The following is an 18,638-nucleotide window of genomic DNA, read 5'->3' as shown; positions in this document are numbered from 1 at the left end:
TTCTTCGCTGCGGTCACGACGTTGTGGCTCGGTTTAAGGCGTAGCCACGGATTCGCGAGACAGTGTGGTGCCGTGTAAACTTCTCAAGCTTTTGTCAAGGTCAGACTTGGACCACTTCAGACCCGTCCTGGCTTACTAAATATGGTATATCCTCGACTTAAACAATCCTTTTGTGTACCACGCCGCGGTCAATCCGTATCAAGACACAAGGAAGGCCGCTGCGACCCCAGCCGAAAGCCAGGAAAGGTTCCTTAACGCGGAAAAGGGAGGTGCAAAAAGCTGTCGCGGAGGCTAGATAGCTGAGCAAAGACGGGGCCTCACCGGGAATCGAACCCGGGACCTCTCGCACCCGAAGCGAGAATCATACCACTAGACCACGAGGCCACTCCAAACAGACAAACGCGCTTACAATTTCACAAACGCCCTACACACAAACCAACCAGCGATACACACGCATCACCACATTCACAGACAACACCGCTCTCTTTACTATCGCCTCTTACCTTCCAGTGCCAACCACCATCAGCACTCACACCACCAGCGATGACCAACCATGACCAACTACTACCGTTTCCTTCGCTGCGGTCACGACGTTGTGGTTTGGGCTAAAGCGTAGCCACGGGTCCGCGAGACAGTGGCGTGCCGTGTAAACTTCTCAAGCTCTTGTCAAGGTCAGACTTGGACCACTACAGACCCGTTCTGGCTTACTTCTCCGGTCCGGAAAAGAATTACCAGTAGGGTTATCTAAAATAACCTCGTGGGATTTTTATTGGATGAAAATATTGTTGGTCGCGGTGGTTGACACGTGCTAAACTGGAGCAGTACAGCTCTTAAAAGAAGCCAGAAAGAAGCAAGACAAGTTTTAATGGGGCGAACACCGGGAACCATCGATATTCCTGAAGCAACCCGCCAGGCGATCGCACTATTTCTGGCTGAGCGCTCTAGTAACGGCCGACTTTAAAGGGGGGGGGGGGGTCTCTTGTCGGAAAAAGCCCAGGTTATAATTGTTGTTCCCCCCGCCACGGCTGAAAAATTTTCCAGGCAAAATTTTTCGGTTTGGTCCTTTTTATGGGCGCCGGAGAGGGACGCCCGCCCCGCACAAGCCATGACGACCCTCGTTGCTGATCGTGTTGCCGTGTGTCGGCGACCCGCTGCGGCGACGGCAGACACTACGAGCTCTGTCACATGCTGCTAATATTCCGAAGACCACGCTCCTCCGTTATATCAGCAAAAACAATGTGAAGCGAGTTACTGTGCGCGTAAGGCCAACGCTTTCAGAAGTGCACAAGCAGACGCGCTTGATGTTCGCCTTGGCGCACGTCGAGTGACCTATTGGTAAGGATGTTTTATTAGCACATCACATTTTGAAAACGTATTAATTGATTTATTATTTTTTTTGTAGGTGGAAGATTGCATCGAGTTCATCACATGTATGACGGTTCATATAGATGAAAAGTGGTTTAATATGTATAAGGCTTCAAGCACATTCTACTTAACCGCAAACGAAGCAGCCCCCTACACGTCGTCGCCCAACAAAAGGTACATCGGCAAGGTCATGTTCTTAGCAGCAGTAGCCCGGCCCCGCTACGACAGGCAGCGCAAGAGCGAATTCAGCGGCAAAATCGGGATGTGGCTAATAGTTGAGCAGACAGTAGCTCTGCGCTCGTCCGTCAATCGACCGAAGGGTGCAATCGTCACGAAGTGCGTTAATATGACTCAAAAAGTGTATATCAAGATGCTTAAGGAGTGTGTGTTTCCAGCAATTCGTGCTAAATGGCCAGGTATCATACGTATTCTATTATTTTACTAATGATTTGTATTTAATACTCACAATTCGTTATATTAGGTGGAAAACGGCGAGTGATTTATGTGCAACAAGACAACGCTGGCCCCCACGTAGTCGAAAATGACCCTGAAATAGTGGCGGCGGGCATTAAGGACGGATGGACACTCAAGACGAAGTGTCAGCCGCCACGCTCGCCCGATATGAACGTTTTCGACCTGGGTTTCTTCAATTCGATTCAATCGCTACAGTACCAAGAAGAAACATATACCATAGACGAGCTTATTACGGCGGTGGCCCGAGCTTTCAAGAAAACAACACCCAAGACGCTTGATCACTGCTCCCTTACCCTTCGAAACGTGCTGGAGACAGTGATCAAGCACCGTGGGCTCAATGACTACAAATTGTCGCATTACCGGAGGCGGAGAGGACTACTAGCTCATGCTTCACCAACATCACTGACATGTGATACTTCGATAGTTGAAAGTGGTATTCACCGTCTCTTGTGTGGTGTGATTCAGTTTTTTTAATTTATAATGTAGCCATCTTTAATTCTTAACCTTAATTTGAAGCACCCTTGGATTGGCTAAAAACGTCATCGAACACTGATTTGATATATATCAATATAACCAGCAAAAAAACTCGTTTTAGTACTTGAGTATTTCTTCGGTTTGGAGCCGTATTTGAATCAGCTGAGAGCATGCACAGGACTCCAGATTTATGTAGTTTACGGCACTGTCTTTACATTCCCATATTTCGACAAAACAAACCCAAAGCGAAAAAAACCTTGACAGGCTCCAGACTACTCAACATTCCTAGGTTGGTATTTAGTCAGTGGAAGCTGTTATTAGCTTAAAAAAATACCGCAGCAAGTCAACATCATAAGCTATCAAGTGTGTGTCGGTTTGGTTGTATCACCTCTAGTTTTAAGATATTGGCCGAAACGAGTTATATTAATTCTTTATTGGACCAGATAAGTACTAAATATTGGTCTATCCTCGACTTAAACAATTCTTTATGTGTAACCATGCCGCGGTCCAGTCCGTATCAGGACACAAAGAGCGCCGCTGTGACCCCCAGCCGAAAGCCAGGAAAGGTTTCCTCAGTGCGGAAAAGGGAGGTGCAAAAGCTGTCGCGGAGGCTAGATAGCTGAGCAAAGACGGGGCCCTCACCCAGGAATCGAACCCGGGACCTCTCGCACCCGAAAGCGAGAATCATACCCACTAGAGCACGAGGCCACTCCAAAACAGACAAACGCGCTTACAATTTCACGAACGCCCTACACACAACCCAACCAGCGATACACACGCATCACCACATTCACAGACAACACCGCTCTCTTTACTAGCGCCTCTTACCTTCCAGTGCCTACCACCATCAGCACTCACACCACCAGCGATGACCAACCATGACCAACTACTACCGTTTTCTTCGCTGCGGTCACGACGTTGTGGCTCGGGCTAAGGCGTAGCCACGGATTCGCGAGACAGTGGCGTGCCGTGTAAACTTCTCAAGCTGTTGTCAAGGTCAGACTTGGACCACTTCAGACCCGTCCTGGCTTACTAAATATGGTATATCCTCGACTTAAACAATCCTTTTGTGTACCACGCCGCGGTCAATCCGTATCAAGACACAAGGAAGGCCGCTGCGACCCCAGCCGAAAGCCAGGAAAGGTTCCTTAACGCGGAAAAGGGAGGTGCAAAAAGCTGTCGCGGAGGCTAGATAGCTGAGCAAAGACGGGGCCTCACCGGGAATCGAACCCGGGACCTCTCGCACCCGAAGCGAGAATCATACCACTAGACCACGAGGCCACTCCAAACAGACAAACGCGCTTACTATTTCACAAACGCCCTACACACAAACCAACCAGCGATACACACGCATCACCACATTCACAGACAACACCGCTCTCTTTACTATCGCCTCTTACCTTCCAGTGCCTACCACCATCAGCACTCACACCACCAGCGATGACCAACCATGACCAACTACTACCGTTTTCTTCGCTGCGGTCACGACGTTGTGGCTCAGGCTAAGGCGTCGCCACGGATTCGCGAGACAGTGGCGTGCCGTGTAAACTTCTCAAGCTTTTGTCAAGGTCAGACTTGGACCACTTCAGACCCGTCCTGGCTTACTAAATATGGTAAATCCTCGACTTAAACAATCCTTTTGTGTACCACGCCGCGGTCAATCCGTATCAAGACACAAGGAAGGCCGCTGCGACCCCAGCCGAAAGCCAGGAAAGGTTCCTCAGTGCGGAAAAGGGAGGTGCAAAAAGCTGTCGCGGAGGCTAGATAGCTGAGCAAAGACGGGGCCTCACCGGGAATCGAACCCGGGACCTCTCGCACCCGAAGCGAGAATCATACCACTAGACCACGAGGCCACTCCAAACAGACAAACGCGCTTACAATTTCACAAACGCCCTACACACAAACCAACCAGCGATACACACGCATCACCACATTCACAGACAACACCGCTCTCTTTACTATCGCCTCTTACCTTCCAGTGCCTACCACCATCAGCACTCACACCACCAGCGATGACCAACCATGACCAACTACTACCGTTTTCTTCGCTGCGGTCACGACGTTGTGGCTCGGGCTAAGGCGTAGCCACGGATTCGCGAGACAGTGGCGTGCCGTGTAAACTTCTCAAGCTTTTGTCAAGGTCAGACTTGGACCACTTCAGACCCGTCCTGGCTTACTAAATATGGTATATCCTCGACTTAAACAATCCTTTTGTGTACCACGCCGCGGTCAATCCGTATCAAGACACAAGGAAGGCCGCTGCGACCCCAGCCGAAAGCCAGGAAAGGTTCCTCAACGCGGAAAAGGGAGGTGCAAAAAGCTGTCGCGGAGGCTAGATAGCTGAGCAAAGACGGGGCCTCACCGGGAATAGAACCCGGGACCTCTCGCACCCGAAGCGAGAATCATACCACTAGACCACGAGGCCACTCCAAACAGACAAACGCGCTTACAATTTCACAAACGCCCTACACACAAACCAACCAGCGATACACACGCATCACCACATTCACAGACAACACCGCTCTCTTTACTATCGCCTCTTACCTTCCAGTGCCTACCACCATCAGCACTCACACCACCAGCGAAGACCAACCATGACCAACTACTACCGTTTTCTTCGCTGCGGTCACGACGTTGTGGCTCGGGCTAAGGCGTAGCCACGGATTCGCGAGACAGTGGCGTGCCGTGTAGACTTCTCAAGCTTTTGTCAAGGTCAGACTTGGACCACTTCAGACCCGTCCTGGCTTACTAAATATGGTATATCCTCGACTTAAACAATCCTTTTGTGTACCACGCCGCGGTCAATCCGTATCAAGACACAAGGAAGGCCGCTGCGACCCCAGCCGAAAGCCAGGAAAGGTTCCTCAGTGCGGAAAAGGGAGGTGCAAAAATCTGTCGCGGAGGCTAGATAGCTGAGCAAAGACGGGGCCTCACCGGGAATCGAACCCGGGACCTCTCGCACCCGAAGCGAGAATCATACCACTAGACCACGAGGCCACTCCAAACAGACAAACGCGCTTACAATTTCACAAACGCCCTACACACAAACCAACCAGCGATACACACGCATCACCACATTCACAGACAACACCGCTCTCTTTACTATCGCCTCTTACCTTCCAGTGCCTACCACCATCAGCACTCACACCACCAGCGATGACCAACCATGACCAACTACTACCGTTTTCTTCGCTGCTGTCACGACGTTGTGGCTCGGGCTAAGGCGTAGCCACGGGATTCGCGAGACAGTGGCGTGCCGTGTAAACTTCTCAAGCTTTGTCAAGGTCAGACTTGGACCACTTCAGACCCGTCCTGGCTTACTAAATATGGTATATCCTCGACTTAAACAATCCTTTTGTGTACCACGCCGCGGTCAATCCGTATCAAGACACAAGGAAGGCCGCTGCGACCCCAGCCGAAAGCCAGGAAAGGTTCCTCAACGCGGAAAAGGGAGGTGCAAAAAGCTGTCGCGGAGGCTAGATAGCTGAGCAAAGACGGGGCCTCACCGGGAATCGAACCCGGGACCTCTCGCACCCGAAGCGAGAATCATACCACTAGACCACGAGGCCACTCCAAACAGACAAACGCGCTTACTATTTCACAAACGCCCTACACACAAACCAACCAGTGATACACACGCATCACCACATTCACAGACAGCACCGCTCTCTTTACTATCGCCTCTTACCTTCCAGTGCCTACCACCATCAGCACTCACACCACCAGCGATGACCAACCATGACCAACTACTACCGTTTTCTTCGCTGCGGTCACGACGTTGTGGCTCGGGCTAAGGCGTAGCCACGGATTCGCGAGACAGTGGCGTGCCGTGTAAACTTCTCAAGCTTTTGTCAAGGTCAGACTTGGACCACTTCAGACCCGTCCTGGCTTACTAAATATGGTATATCCTCGACTTAAACAATCCTTTTGTGTACCACGCCGCGGTCAATCCGTATCAAGACACAAGGAAGGCCGCTGCGACCCCAGCCGAAAGCCAGGAAAGTTTCCTCAACGCGGAAAAGGGAGGTGCAAAAAGCTGTCGCGGAGGCTAGATAGCTGAGCAAAGACGGGGCCTCACCGGGAATCGAACCCGGGACCTCTCGCACCCGAAGCGAGAATCATACCACTAGACCACGAGGCCACTCCAAACAGACAAACGCGCTTACAATTTCACAAACGCCCTACACACAAACCAACCAGCGATACACACGCATCACCACATTCACAGACAACACCGCTCTCTTTACTATCGCCTCTTACCTTCCAGTGCCTACCACCATCAGCACTCACACCACCAGCGATGACCAACCATGACAAACTACTACCGTTTTCTTCGCTGCGGTCACGACGTTGTGGCTCGGGCTAAGGCGTAGCCACGGATTCGCGAGACAGTGGCGTGCCGTGTAGACTTCTCAAGCTTTTGTCAAGGTCAGACTTGGACCACTTCAGACCCGTCCTGGCTTACTAAATATGGTATATCCTCGACTTAAACAATCCTTTTGTGTACCACGCCGCGGTCAATCCGTATCAAGACACAAGGAAGGCCGCTGCGACCCCAGCCGAAAGCCAGGAAAGGTTCCTCAACGCGGAAAAGGGAGGTGCAAAAAGCTGTCGCGGAGGCTAGATAGCTGAGCAAAGACGGGGCCTCACCGGGAATCGAACCCGGGACCTCTCGCACCCGAAGCGAGAATCATACCACTAGACCACGAGGCCACTCCAAACAGACAAACGCGCTTACAATTTCACAAACGCCCTACACACAAACCAACCAGCGATACACACGCATCACCACATTCACAGACAACACCGCTCTCTTTACTATCGCCTCTTACCTTCCTGTGCCTACCACCATCAGCACTCACACCACCAGCGATGACCAACCATGACCAACTACTATCGTTTTCTTCGCTGCGGTCACGACGTTGTGGCTCAGGCTAAGGCGTAGCCACGGATTCGCGAGACAGTGGCGTGCCGTGTAAACTTCTCAAGCTTTTGTCAAGGTCAGACTTGGACCACTTCAGACCCGTCCTGGCTTACTAAATATGGTATATCCTCGACTTAAACAATCCTTTTGTGTACCACGCCGCGGTCAATCCGTATCAAGACACAAGGAAGGCCGCTGCAACCCCAGCCGAAAGCCAGGAAAGGTTCCTCAGTGCGGAAAAGGGAGGTGCAAAAAGCTGTCGCGGAGGCTAGATAGCTGAGCAAAGACGGGGCCTCACCGGGAATCGAACCCGGGACCTCTCGCACCCGAAGCGAGAATCAAACCACTAGACCACGAGGCCACTCCAAACAGACAAACGCGCTTACAATTTCACAAACGCCCTACACACAAACCAACCAGCGATACACACGCATCACCACATTCACAGACAACACCGCTCTCTTTACTATCGCCTCTTACCTTCCAGTGCCTACCACCATCAGCACTCACACCACCAGCGATGACCAACCATGACCAACTACTACCGTTTTCTTCGCTGCGGTCACGACGTTGTGGCTCGGGCTAAGGCGTAGCCACGGATTCGCGAGACAGTGGCGTGCCGTGTAAACTTCTCAAGCTTTTGTCAAGGTCAGACTTGGACCACTTCAGACCCGTCCTGGCTTACTAAATATGGTATATCCTCGACTTAAACAATCCTTTTGTGTACCACGCCGCGGTCAATCCGTATCAAGACACAAGGAAGGCCGCTGCGACCCCAGCCGAAAGCCAGGAAAGGTCCCGCAGTGCGGAAAAAGGAGGTGCAAAAAGCTGTCGCGGAGGCTAGATAGCTGAGCAAAGACGGGGCCTCACCTGGAATCGAACCCGGGACCTCTCGCACCCGAAGCGAGAATCATACCACTAGACCACGAGGCCACTCCAAACAGACAAACGCGCTTACAATTTCACAAACGCCCTACACACAAACCAACCAGCGATACACACGCATCACCACATTCACAGACAACACCGCTCTCTTTACTATCGCCTCTTACCTTCCAGTGCCTACCACCATCAGCACTCACACCACCAGCGATGACCAACCATGACCAACTACTACCGTTTTCTTCGCTGCGGTCACGACGTTGTGGCTCGGGCTAAGGCGTAGCCACGGATTCGCGAGACAGTGGCGTGCCGTGTAAACTTCTCAAGCTTTTGTCAAAATCAGACTTGGACCACTTCAGACCCGTCCTGGCTTACTTAATATGGTATATCCTCGACTTAAACAATCCTTTTGTGTACCACGCCGCGGTCAATCCGTATCAAGACACAAGGAAGGCCGCTGCGACCCCAGCCGAAAGCCAGGAAAGGTTCCTTAACGCGGAAAAGGGAGGTGCAAAAAGCTGTCGCGGAGGCTAGATAGCTGAGCAAAGACGGGGCCTCACCGGGAATCGAACCCGGGACCTCTCGCACCCGAAGCGAGAATCATACCACTAGACCACGAGGCCACTCCAAACAGACAAACGCGCTTACAATTTCACAAACGCCCTACACACAAACCAACCAGCGATACACACGCATCACCACATTCACAGACAACACCGCTCTCTTTACTATCGCCTCTTACCTTCCAGTGCCTACCACCATCAGCACTCACACCACCAGCGATGACCAACCATGACCAACTACTACCGTTTCCTTCGCTGCGGTCACGACGTTGTGGTTCGGGCTAAAGCGTAGCCACCGGTCCGCGAGTAAGTGGCGTGCCGTTTAAACTTCTCAAGCTCTTGTCAAGGTCAGACTTGGACCACTACAGACCCGTTCTGGCTTACTTCTCCGGTCCGGAAAAGAATTACCAGTAGGGTTATCTAAAATAACCTCGTGGGATTTTTATTGGATGAAAATATTGTTGGTCACGGTGGTTGACACGTGCTAAACTGGAGCAGTACAGCTCTTAAAAGAAGCCAGAAAGAAGCAAGACAAGTTTTAATGGGGCGAACACCGGGAACCATCGATATTCCTGAAGCAACCCGCCAGGCGATCGCACTATTTCTGGCTGAGCGCTCTAGTAACGGCCGACTAAAGCGTGGTGCGGTCTCTGCTGCAACAGCCAGGCTAAAATGCTGTCGCCAGCAAGCGCTGAAGATTTTCAAGCAGAAGCTGCTTGGCCTTTCAACGCCGCGGAGGGGACGCCCGCCCGCACAAGCCATGACGGTTCTCGTTGCTGAGCGTGTTGCCCGTGTGTCGGCGACACCGCTGCGGCGACGGCAGACACTACGAGCTCTGTCACATGCTGCTAATATTCCGAAGACCACGCTCCTCCGTTATATCAGCAAGAACAATGTGAAGCGAGTTACTGTGCGCGTAAGGCCAACGCTTTCAGAAGTGCACAAGCAGACGCGCTTGATGTTCGCCTTGGCGCACGTCGAGTGACCTATTGGTAAGGATGTTTTATTAGCACATCACATTTTGAAAACGTATTAATTGATTTATTATTTTTTTTGTAGGTGGAAGATTGCATCGAGTTCATCACATGTATGACGGTTCATATAGATGAAAAGTGGTTTAATATGTATAAGGCTTCAAGCACATTCTACTTAACCGCAAACGAAGCAGCCCCTACACGTCGTCGCCCAACAAAAGGTACATCGGCAAGGTCATGTTCTTAGCAGCAGTAGCCCGGCCCCGCTACGACAGGCAGCGCAAGAGCGAATTCAGCGGCAAAATCGGGATGTGGCTAATAGTTGAGCAGACAGTAGCTCTGCGCTCGTCCGTCAATCGACCGAAGGGTGCAATCGTCACGAAGTGCGTTAATATGACTCAAAAAGTGTATATCAAGATGCTTAAGGAGTGTGTGTTTCCAGCAATTCGTGCTAAATGGCCAGGTATCATACGTATTCTATTATTTTACTAATGATTTGTATTTAATACTCACAATTCGTTATATTAGGTGGAAAACGGCGAGTGATTTATGTGCAACAAGACAACGCTGGCCCCCACGTAGTCGAAAATGACCCTGAAATAGTGGCGGCGGGCATTAAGGACGGATGGACACTCAAGATGAAGTGTCAGCCGCCACGCTCGCCCGATATGAACGTTTTCGACCTGGGTTTCTTCAATTCGATTCAATCGCTACAGTACCTAGAAGAAACATATACCATAGACGAGCTTATTACGGCGGTGGCCCGAGCTTTCAAGAAAACAACACCCAAGACGCTTGATCACTGCTCCCTTACCCTTCGAAACGTGCTGGAGACAGTGATCAAGCACCGTGGGCTCAATGACTACAAATTGTCGCATTACCGGAGGCGGAGAGGACTACTAGCTCATGCTTCACCAACATCACTGACATGTGATACTTCGATAGTTGAAAGTGGTATTCACCGTCTCTTGTGTGGTGTGATTCAGTTTTTTTAATTTATAATGTAGCCATCTTTAATTCTTAACCTTAATTTGAAGCACCCTTGGATTGGCTAAAAACGTCATCGAACACTGATTTGATATATATCAATATAACCAGCAAAAAAACTCGTTTTAGTACTTGAGTATTTCTTCGGTTTGGAGCCGTATTTGAATCAGCTGAGAGCATGCACAGGACTCCAGATTTATGTAGTTTACGGCACTGTCTTTACATTCCCATATTTCGACAAAACAAACCCAAAGCGAAAAAAACCTTGACAGGCTCCAGACTACTCAACATTCCTAGGTTGGTATTTAGTCAGTGGAAGCTGTTATTAGCTTAAAAAATTACCGCAGCAAAGGCAACATCATAAGCTATCAAGTGGTGGTGTCGGTTTGGTTGTATCACCTCTAGTTTTAAGATATTGGCCGAAACGAGTTATGTTAATTCTTTATTGGACCAGATAAGTACTAAATATGGTCTGTCCTCGACTTAAACAATCCTTTTGTGTACCATGCCGCGGTCAGTCCGTATCAGGACACAAAGAGCGCCGCTGTGACTCCAGCCGAAAGCCAGGAAAGGTTCCTCAGTGCGGAAAAGGGAGGTGCAAAAAGCTGTCGCGGAGGCTAGATAGCTGAGCAAAGACGGGGCCTCACCTGGAATCGAGCCCGGGACCTCTCGCACCCGAAGCGAGAATCATACCACTAGACCACGAGGCCACTCCAAACAGACAACCGCGCTTACAATTTCACAAACGCCCTACACACAAACCAACCAGCGATACACACGCATCACCACATTCACAGACAACACCGCTCTCTTTACTATCGCTTCTTACCTTCCAGTGTCTACCACCATCAGCACTCACACCACCAGCGATGACCAACCATGACCAACTACTACCGTTTTCTTCGCTGCGGTCACGACGTTGTGGCTCGGGCTAAGGCGTAGCCACGGATTCGCGAGACAGTGGCGTGCCGTGTAAACTTCTCAAGCTTTTGTCAAGGTCAGACTTGGACCACTTCAGACCCGTCCTGGCTTACTAAATATGGTATATCCTCGACTTAAACAATCCTTTTGTGTACCACGCCGCGGTCAATCCGTATCAAGACACAAGGAAGGCCGCTGCGACCCCAGCCGAAAGCCAGGAAAGGTTCCTTAACGCGGAAAAGGGAGGTGCAAAAAGCTGTCGCGGAGGCTAGATAGCTGAGCAAAGACGGGGCCTCACCGGGAATCGAACCCGGGACCTCTCGCACCCGAAGCGAGAATCATACCACTAGACCACGAGGCCACTCCAAACAGACAAACGCGCTTACAATTTCACAAACGCCCTACTCACAAACCAACCAGCGATACACACGCATCACCACATTCACAGACAACACCGCTCTCTTTACTATCGCCTCTTACCTTCCAGTGCCTACCACCATCAGCACTCACACCACCAGCGATGACCAACCATGACCAACTACTACCGTTTTCTTCGCTGCGGTCACGACGTTGTGGCTCGGGCTAAGGCGTAGCCACGGATTCGCGAGACAGTGGCGTGCCGTGTAAACTTCTCAAGCTTTTGTCAAGGTCAGACTTGGACCACTTCAGACCCGTCCTGGCTTACTAAATATGGTATATCCTCGACTTAAACAATCCTTTTGTGTACCACGCCGCGGTCAATCCGTATCCAAGACACAAGGGAGGCCGCTGCGACCCCCAGCCGAAAGCCAGGAAAGGGTTCCTTAACCCCGAAAACCAGGAAAGGTTCCCTTAACGCGGAAAAGGGAAGGTGCAAAAAGCTGTCGCGGAGGCTAGATAGCTGAGCAAAGACGGGGCCTCACCCGGAAATCGAACCCGGGACCTCTCGCACCCGAAGCGAGAATCATACCACTAGACCACGAGGCCACTCCAAACAGACAAACGCGCTTACAATTTCACAAACGCCCCTACACACAAACCAACCAGCGATACACACGCATCACCACATTCACAGACAACACCGCTCTCTTTACTATCGCCTCTTACCTTCCAGTGCCAACCACCATCAGCACTCACACCACCAGCGATGACCAACCATGACCAACTACTACCGTTTCCTTCGCTGCGGTCACGACGTTGTGGTTTGGGCTAAAGCGTAGCCACGGATTCGCGAGACAGTGGCGTGCCGTGTAAACTTCTCAAGCTCTTGTCAAGGTCAGACTTGGACCACTTCAGACCCGTCCTGGCTTACTAAATATGGTATATCCTCGACTTAAACAATCCTTTTGTGTACCACGCCGCGGTCAATCCGTATCAAGACACAAGGAAGGCCGCTGCGACCCCAGCCGAAAGCCAGGAAAGGTTCCTTAACGCGGAAAAGGGAGGTGCAAAAAGCTGTCGCGGAGGCTAGATAGCTGAGCAAAGACGGGGCCTCACCGGGAATCGAACCCGGGACCTCTCGCACCCGAAGCGACTATACTACCAGGACACTCTAAACAGACAAACGCGCTTACAATTCACAAACGCCCTACACACAAACCAACCAGCGATACACACGCATCACCACATTCACAGACAATACCGCTCTCTTTACTATCGCTTCTTACCTTCCTGTTCCTACCAAGATCATACCTCACACCACCCGCGATGACCAACCATGAACCACTACTACCGTCTTCTTCGCTGCTTCTTCGACGCTGTGGTTCGGGCTAAGGCGTAGCCACGGGTCCGCGAGACAGTGGCGTGACGTGTAAACTTCTCATGCTCTTGTCAAGGTCAGACTTGGACCACTACTGACCCGTTCTGGCTTACTAAATATGGTATATCCTCGACTTATAACAATCCTTTTGTGTACCACGCCGCGGTCAATCCGTATCAAGACACAAGGAAGGCCGCTGCGACCCCAGCCGAAAGCCAGGAAAGGTTCCTCAGTGCGGAAAAGGGAGGTGCAAAAAGCTGTCGCGGAGGCTAGATAGCTGAGCAAAGACGGGGCCTCACCGGGAATCGAACCCGGGACCTCTCGCACCCGAAGCGAGAATCATACCACTAGACCACGAGGCCACTCCAAACAGACAAACGCGCTTACAATTTCACAAACGCCCTACACACAAACCAACCAGCGATACACACGCATCACCACATTCACAGACAACACCGCTCTCTTTACTATCGCCTCTTACCTTCCAGTGCCTACCACCATCAGCACTCACACCACCAGCGATGACCAACCATGACCAACTACTACCGTTTTCTTCGCTGCGATCACGACGTTGTGGCTCGGGCTAAGGCGTAGCCACGGATTCGCGAGACAGTGGCGTGCCGTGTAAACTTCTCAAGCTTTTGTCAAGGTCAGACTTGGACCACTTCAGACCCGTCCTGGCTTACTAAATATGGTATATCCTCGACTTAAACAATCCTTTTGTGTACCACGCCGCGGTCAATCCGTATCAAGACACAAGGAAGGCCGCTGCGACCCCAGCCGAAAGCCAGGAAAGGTTCCTTAACGCGGAAAAGGGAGGTGCAAAAAGCTGTCGCGGAGGCTAGATAGCTGAGCAAAGACGGGGCCTCACCGGGAATCGAACCCGGGACCTCTCGCACCCGAAGCGAGAATCATACCACTAGACCACGAGGCCACTCCAAACAGACAAACGCGCTTACTATTTCACAAACGCCCTACACACAAACCAACCAGCGATACACACGCATCACCACATTCACAGACAACACCGCTCTCTTTACTATCGCCTCTTACCTTCCAGTGCCTACCACCATCAGCACTCACACCACCAGCGATGACCAACCATGACCAACTACTACCGTTTTCTTCGCTGCGGTCACGACGTTGTGGCTCGGTCTAAGGCGTAGCCACGGATTCGCGAGACAGTGGCGTGCCGTGTAAACTTCTCAAGCTTTTGTCAAGGTCAGACTTGGACCACTTCAGACCCGTCCTGGCTTACTAAATATGGTATATCCTCGACTTAAACAATCCTTTTGTGTACCATGCCGCGGTCAATCCGTATTAGGACACAAAGAACGCCGCTGTGACCCCAGCCGAAAGCCAGGAAAGGTTCCTCAGTGCGGAAAAGGGAGGTGCAAAAAGCTGTCGCGGAGGCTAGATAGCTGAGCAAAGACGGGGCCTCACCTGGAATCGAGCCCGGGACCTCTCGCACCCGAAGCGAGAATCATACCACTAGACCACGAGGCCACTCCAAACAGACAACCGCGCTTACAATTTCACAAACGCCCTACACACAAACCAACCAGCGATACACACGCATCACCACATTCACAGACAACACCGCTCTCTTTACTATCGCCTCTTACCTTCCAGTGCCTACCACCATCAGCACTCACACCACCAGCGATGACCAACCATGACCAACTACTACCGTCTTCTTCGCTGCGGTCACGACGTTGTGGTTCGGGCTAAAGCGTAGCCACGGGTCCGCGAGACAGTGGCGTGCCGTGTAAACTTCTCAAGCTCTTGTCAAGGTCAGACTTGGACCACTACAGACCCGTTCTGGCTTACTTCTCCGGTCCGGAAAAGAATTACCAGTAGGGTTATCTAAAATAACCTCGTGGGATTTTTATTGGATGAAAATATTGTTGGTCACGGTGGTTGACACGTGCTAAACTGGAGCAGTACAGCTCTTAAAAAGAAGCCAGAAAGAAGCAAGACTAGTTTTAATGGGGCGAACACCGGGAACCATCGATATTACTGAAGCAACCCGCCAGGCGATCGCACTATTTCTGGCTGAGCGCTCTAGTAACGGCCGACTAAAGCGTGGTGCGGTCTCTGCTGCAACAGCCAGGCTAAAATGCTGTCGCCAGCAAGCGCTGAAGATTTTCAAGCAGAAGCTGCTTGGCCTTTCAACGCCGCGGAGAGGACGCCCGCCCGCACAAGCCATGACGGCCCTCGTTGCTGAGCGTGTTGCCCGTGTGTCGGCGACACCGCTGCGGCGACGGCAGACACTACGAGCTCTGTCACATGCTGCTAATATTCCGAAGACCACGCTCCTCCGTTATATCAGCAAAAACAATGTGAAGCGAGTTACTGTGCGCGTAAGGCCAACGCTTTCAGAAGTGCACAAGCAGACGCGCTTGATGTTCGCCTTGGCGCACGTCGAGTGACCTATTGGTAAGGATGTTTTATTAGCACATCACATTTTGAAAACGTATTAATTGATTTATTATTTTTTTTGTAGGTGGAAGATTGCATCGAGTTTATCACATGTATGACGGTTTATATAGATGAAAAGTGGTTTAATATGTATAAGGCTTCAAGCACATTCTACTTAACCGCAAACGAAGCAGCCCCTACACGTCGTCGCCCAACAAAAGGTACATCGGCAAGGTCATGTTCTTAGCAGCAGTAGCCCGGCCCCGCTACGACAGGCAGCGCAAGAGCGAATTCAGCGGCAAAATCGGGATGTGGCTAATAGTTGAGCAGACAGTAGCTCTGCGCTCGTCCGTCAATCGACCGAAGGGTGCAATCGTCACGAAGTGCGTTAATATGACTCAAAAAGTGTATATCAAGATGCTTAAGGAGTGTGTGTTTCCAGCAATTCGTGCTAAATGGCCAGGTATCATACGTATTCTATTATTTTACTAATGATTTGTATTTAATACTCACAATTCGTTATATTAGGTGGAAAACGGCGAGTGATTTATGTGCAACAAGACAACGCTGGCCCCCACGTAGTCGAAAATGACCCTGAAATAGTGGCGGCGGGCATTAAGGACGGATGGACACTCAAGATGAAGTGTCAGCCGCCACGCTCGCCCGATATCAACGTTTTCGACCTGGGTTTCTTCAATTCGATTCAATCGCTACAGTACCTAGAAGAAACATATACCATAGACGAGCTTATTACGGCGGTGGCCCGAGCTTTCAAGAAAACAACACCCAAGACGCTTGATCACTGCTCCCTTACCCTTCGAAACGTGCTGGAGACAGTGATCAAGCACCGTAGGCTCAATGACTACAAATTGTCGCATTACCGGAGGCGGAGAGGACTACTAGCTCATGCTTCACCAACATCACTGACATGTGATACTTCGATAGTTGAAAGTGGTATTCACCGTCTCTTGTGTGGTGTGATTCAGTTTTTTTAATTTATAATGTAGCCATCTTTAATTCTTAACCTTAATTTGAAGCACCCTTGGATTGGCTAAAAACGTCATCGAACACTGATTTGATATATATCAATATAACCAGCAAAAAAACTCGTTTTAGTACTTGAGTATTTCTTCGGTTTGGAGCCGTATTTGAATCAGCTGAGAGCATGCACAGGACTCCTGATTTATGTAGTTTACGGCACTGTCTTTACATTCCCATATTTCGACAAAACAAACCCAAAGCGAAAAAAACCTTGACAGGCTCCAGACTACTCAACATTCCTAGGTTGGTATTTAGTCAGTGGAAGCTGTTATTAGCTTAAAAAATTACCGCAGCAAAGGCAACATCATAAGCTATCAAGTGGTGGTGTCGGTTTGGTTGTATCACCTCTAGTTTTAAGATATTGGCCGAAACGAGTTGTGTTAATTCTTTATTGGACCAGATAAGTACTAAATATGGTCTATCCTCGACTTAAACAATCCTTTTGTGTACCATGCCGCGGTCAGTCCGTATCAGGACACAAAGAGCGCCGCTGTGACCCCAGCCGAAAGCCAGGAAAGGTTCCTCAGTGCGGAAAAGGGAGGTGCAAAAAGCTGTCGCGGAGGCTAGATAGCTGAGCAAAGACGGGGCCTCACCGGGAATCGAACCCGGGACCTCTCGCACCCGAAGCGAGAATCATACCACTAGACCACGAGGCCACTCCAAACAGACAAACGCGCTTACAATTTCACAAACGCCCAACACACAAACCAACCAGCGATACACACGCATCACCACATTCACAGACAACACCGCTCTCTTTACTATCGCCTCTTACCTTCCAGTGCCTACCACCATCAGCACTCACACCACCAGCGATGACCAACCATGACCAACTACTACCGTTTTCTTCGCTGCGGTCACGACGTTGTGGCTCGGGCTAAGGCGTAGCCACGGATTCGCGAGACAGTGGCGTGCCGTGTAAACTTCTCAAGCTTTTGTCAAGGTCAGACTTGGACCACTTCAGACCCGTCCTGGCTTACTAAATATGGTATATCCTCGACTTAAACAATCCTTTTGTGTACCACGCCGCGGTCAATCCGTATCAAGACACAAGGAAGGCCGCTGTGACCCCAGCCGGAAGGCAGGAAAGGCCCCGCAGTGCGAAAAAGATAGGTACAAAAAGCTGTCGCGGAGGATAGATTGCAGTTCAAACGTGAAGGTATGGCTCTATGTCTAGCTCAATCATCTTTGCACGATAACTCCGTCTAAAGACCCAGGTAAGGAACCATGCATGCATGCCCGCGTATGTGTTAAAGTGCACTAGTAGCGGTGGACGACATGCTTCTCTGGCGAAATATTCATAAAGGTACAAGCTTATAAACGTCCTTCATTAAAAAAAATGCTGGTTTCTCGATGGCTGTAGAGGCACCAGGTGCCCTACAGGCAGCGGTTTGTAGGTTTGCATGGGTTAAGAGTCATGGCCAACTTTGAGCGATCTGTCATCGCGTGCACTCGTGTGTAGTACGAGCGGCGTCTAAACCCTATGATTTCTGAAGAACGCGTTTGTTTTAGAGTCACTTACAAAAAAATGTTGCTATAAAACCGGTACCCCGGTGGTACGCCTGGGCATACAGGCTAAGCTTCAGCTGTTCAAAATGTGGGTCAAATTGTTTTGTGCACGCGAGACAAAGAATGACACGAGTGGGATTCGAACCCACGCCCGAAGACTGGTGCCTAAAACCAGCGCCTTAGACCGCTCGGCCATCGTGTCGTATGAAGATTTTACATACACCTTGCATTCACGAATAATACTTCACCTGCGTTGTGGAATGAGTCGAGTAAAGTGCAAAACAAGGGTTTGAAATGTGGTTTATTAGACCTTTCGCAACCACTTTTGAGATGCGTTTCAGCGCACACCAAGACGAATTACCGCC

At 50.5% G+C, this 18,638-nt stretch overlaps 2 pseudogenes across 2 annotated transcripts; both read right to left on the bottom strand.

Moving 5' to 3' along the window:
* Positions 1-2,946: 2,946 nt before the first annotated feature.
* PITG_28062 lies at positions 2,947-3,021 on the bottom strand (annotated as a pseudogene). The gene has a single exon. The product of its transcript is annotated as a tRNA-OTHER (tRNA).
* Positions 3,022-13,031: 10,010 nt separating this feature from the next.
* PITG_28048 lies at positions 13,032-13,105 on the bottom strand (annotated as a pseudogene). Its single transcript has one exon. The product of its transcript is annotated as a tRNA-OTHER (tRNA).
* Between the last annotated feature and the right edge of the window lie 5,533 nt (positions 13,106-18,638).

This window comes from Phytophthora infestans, genomic scaffold (assembly GCF_000142945.1).
Source record: "Phytophthora infestans T30-4 supercont1.28 genomic scaffold, whole genome shotgun sequence".
Taxonomy (NCBI): Eukaryota; Oomycota; class Peronosporomycetes; order Peronosporales; family Peronosporaceae; genus Phytophthora; species Phytophthora infestans.
Note: the sequence above shows the minus strand (reverse complement) of the source record. Positions and strands in the feature narration are given on the sequence as shown.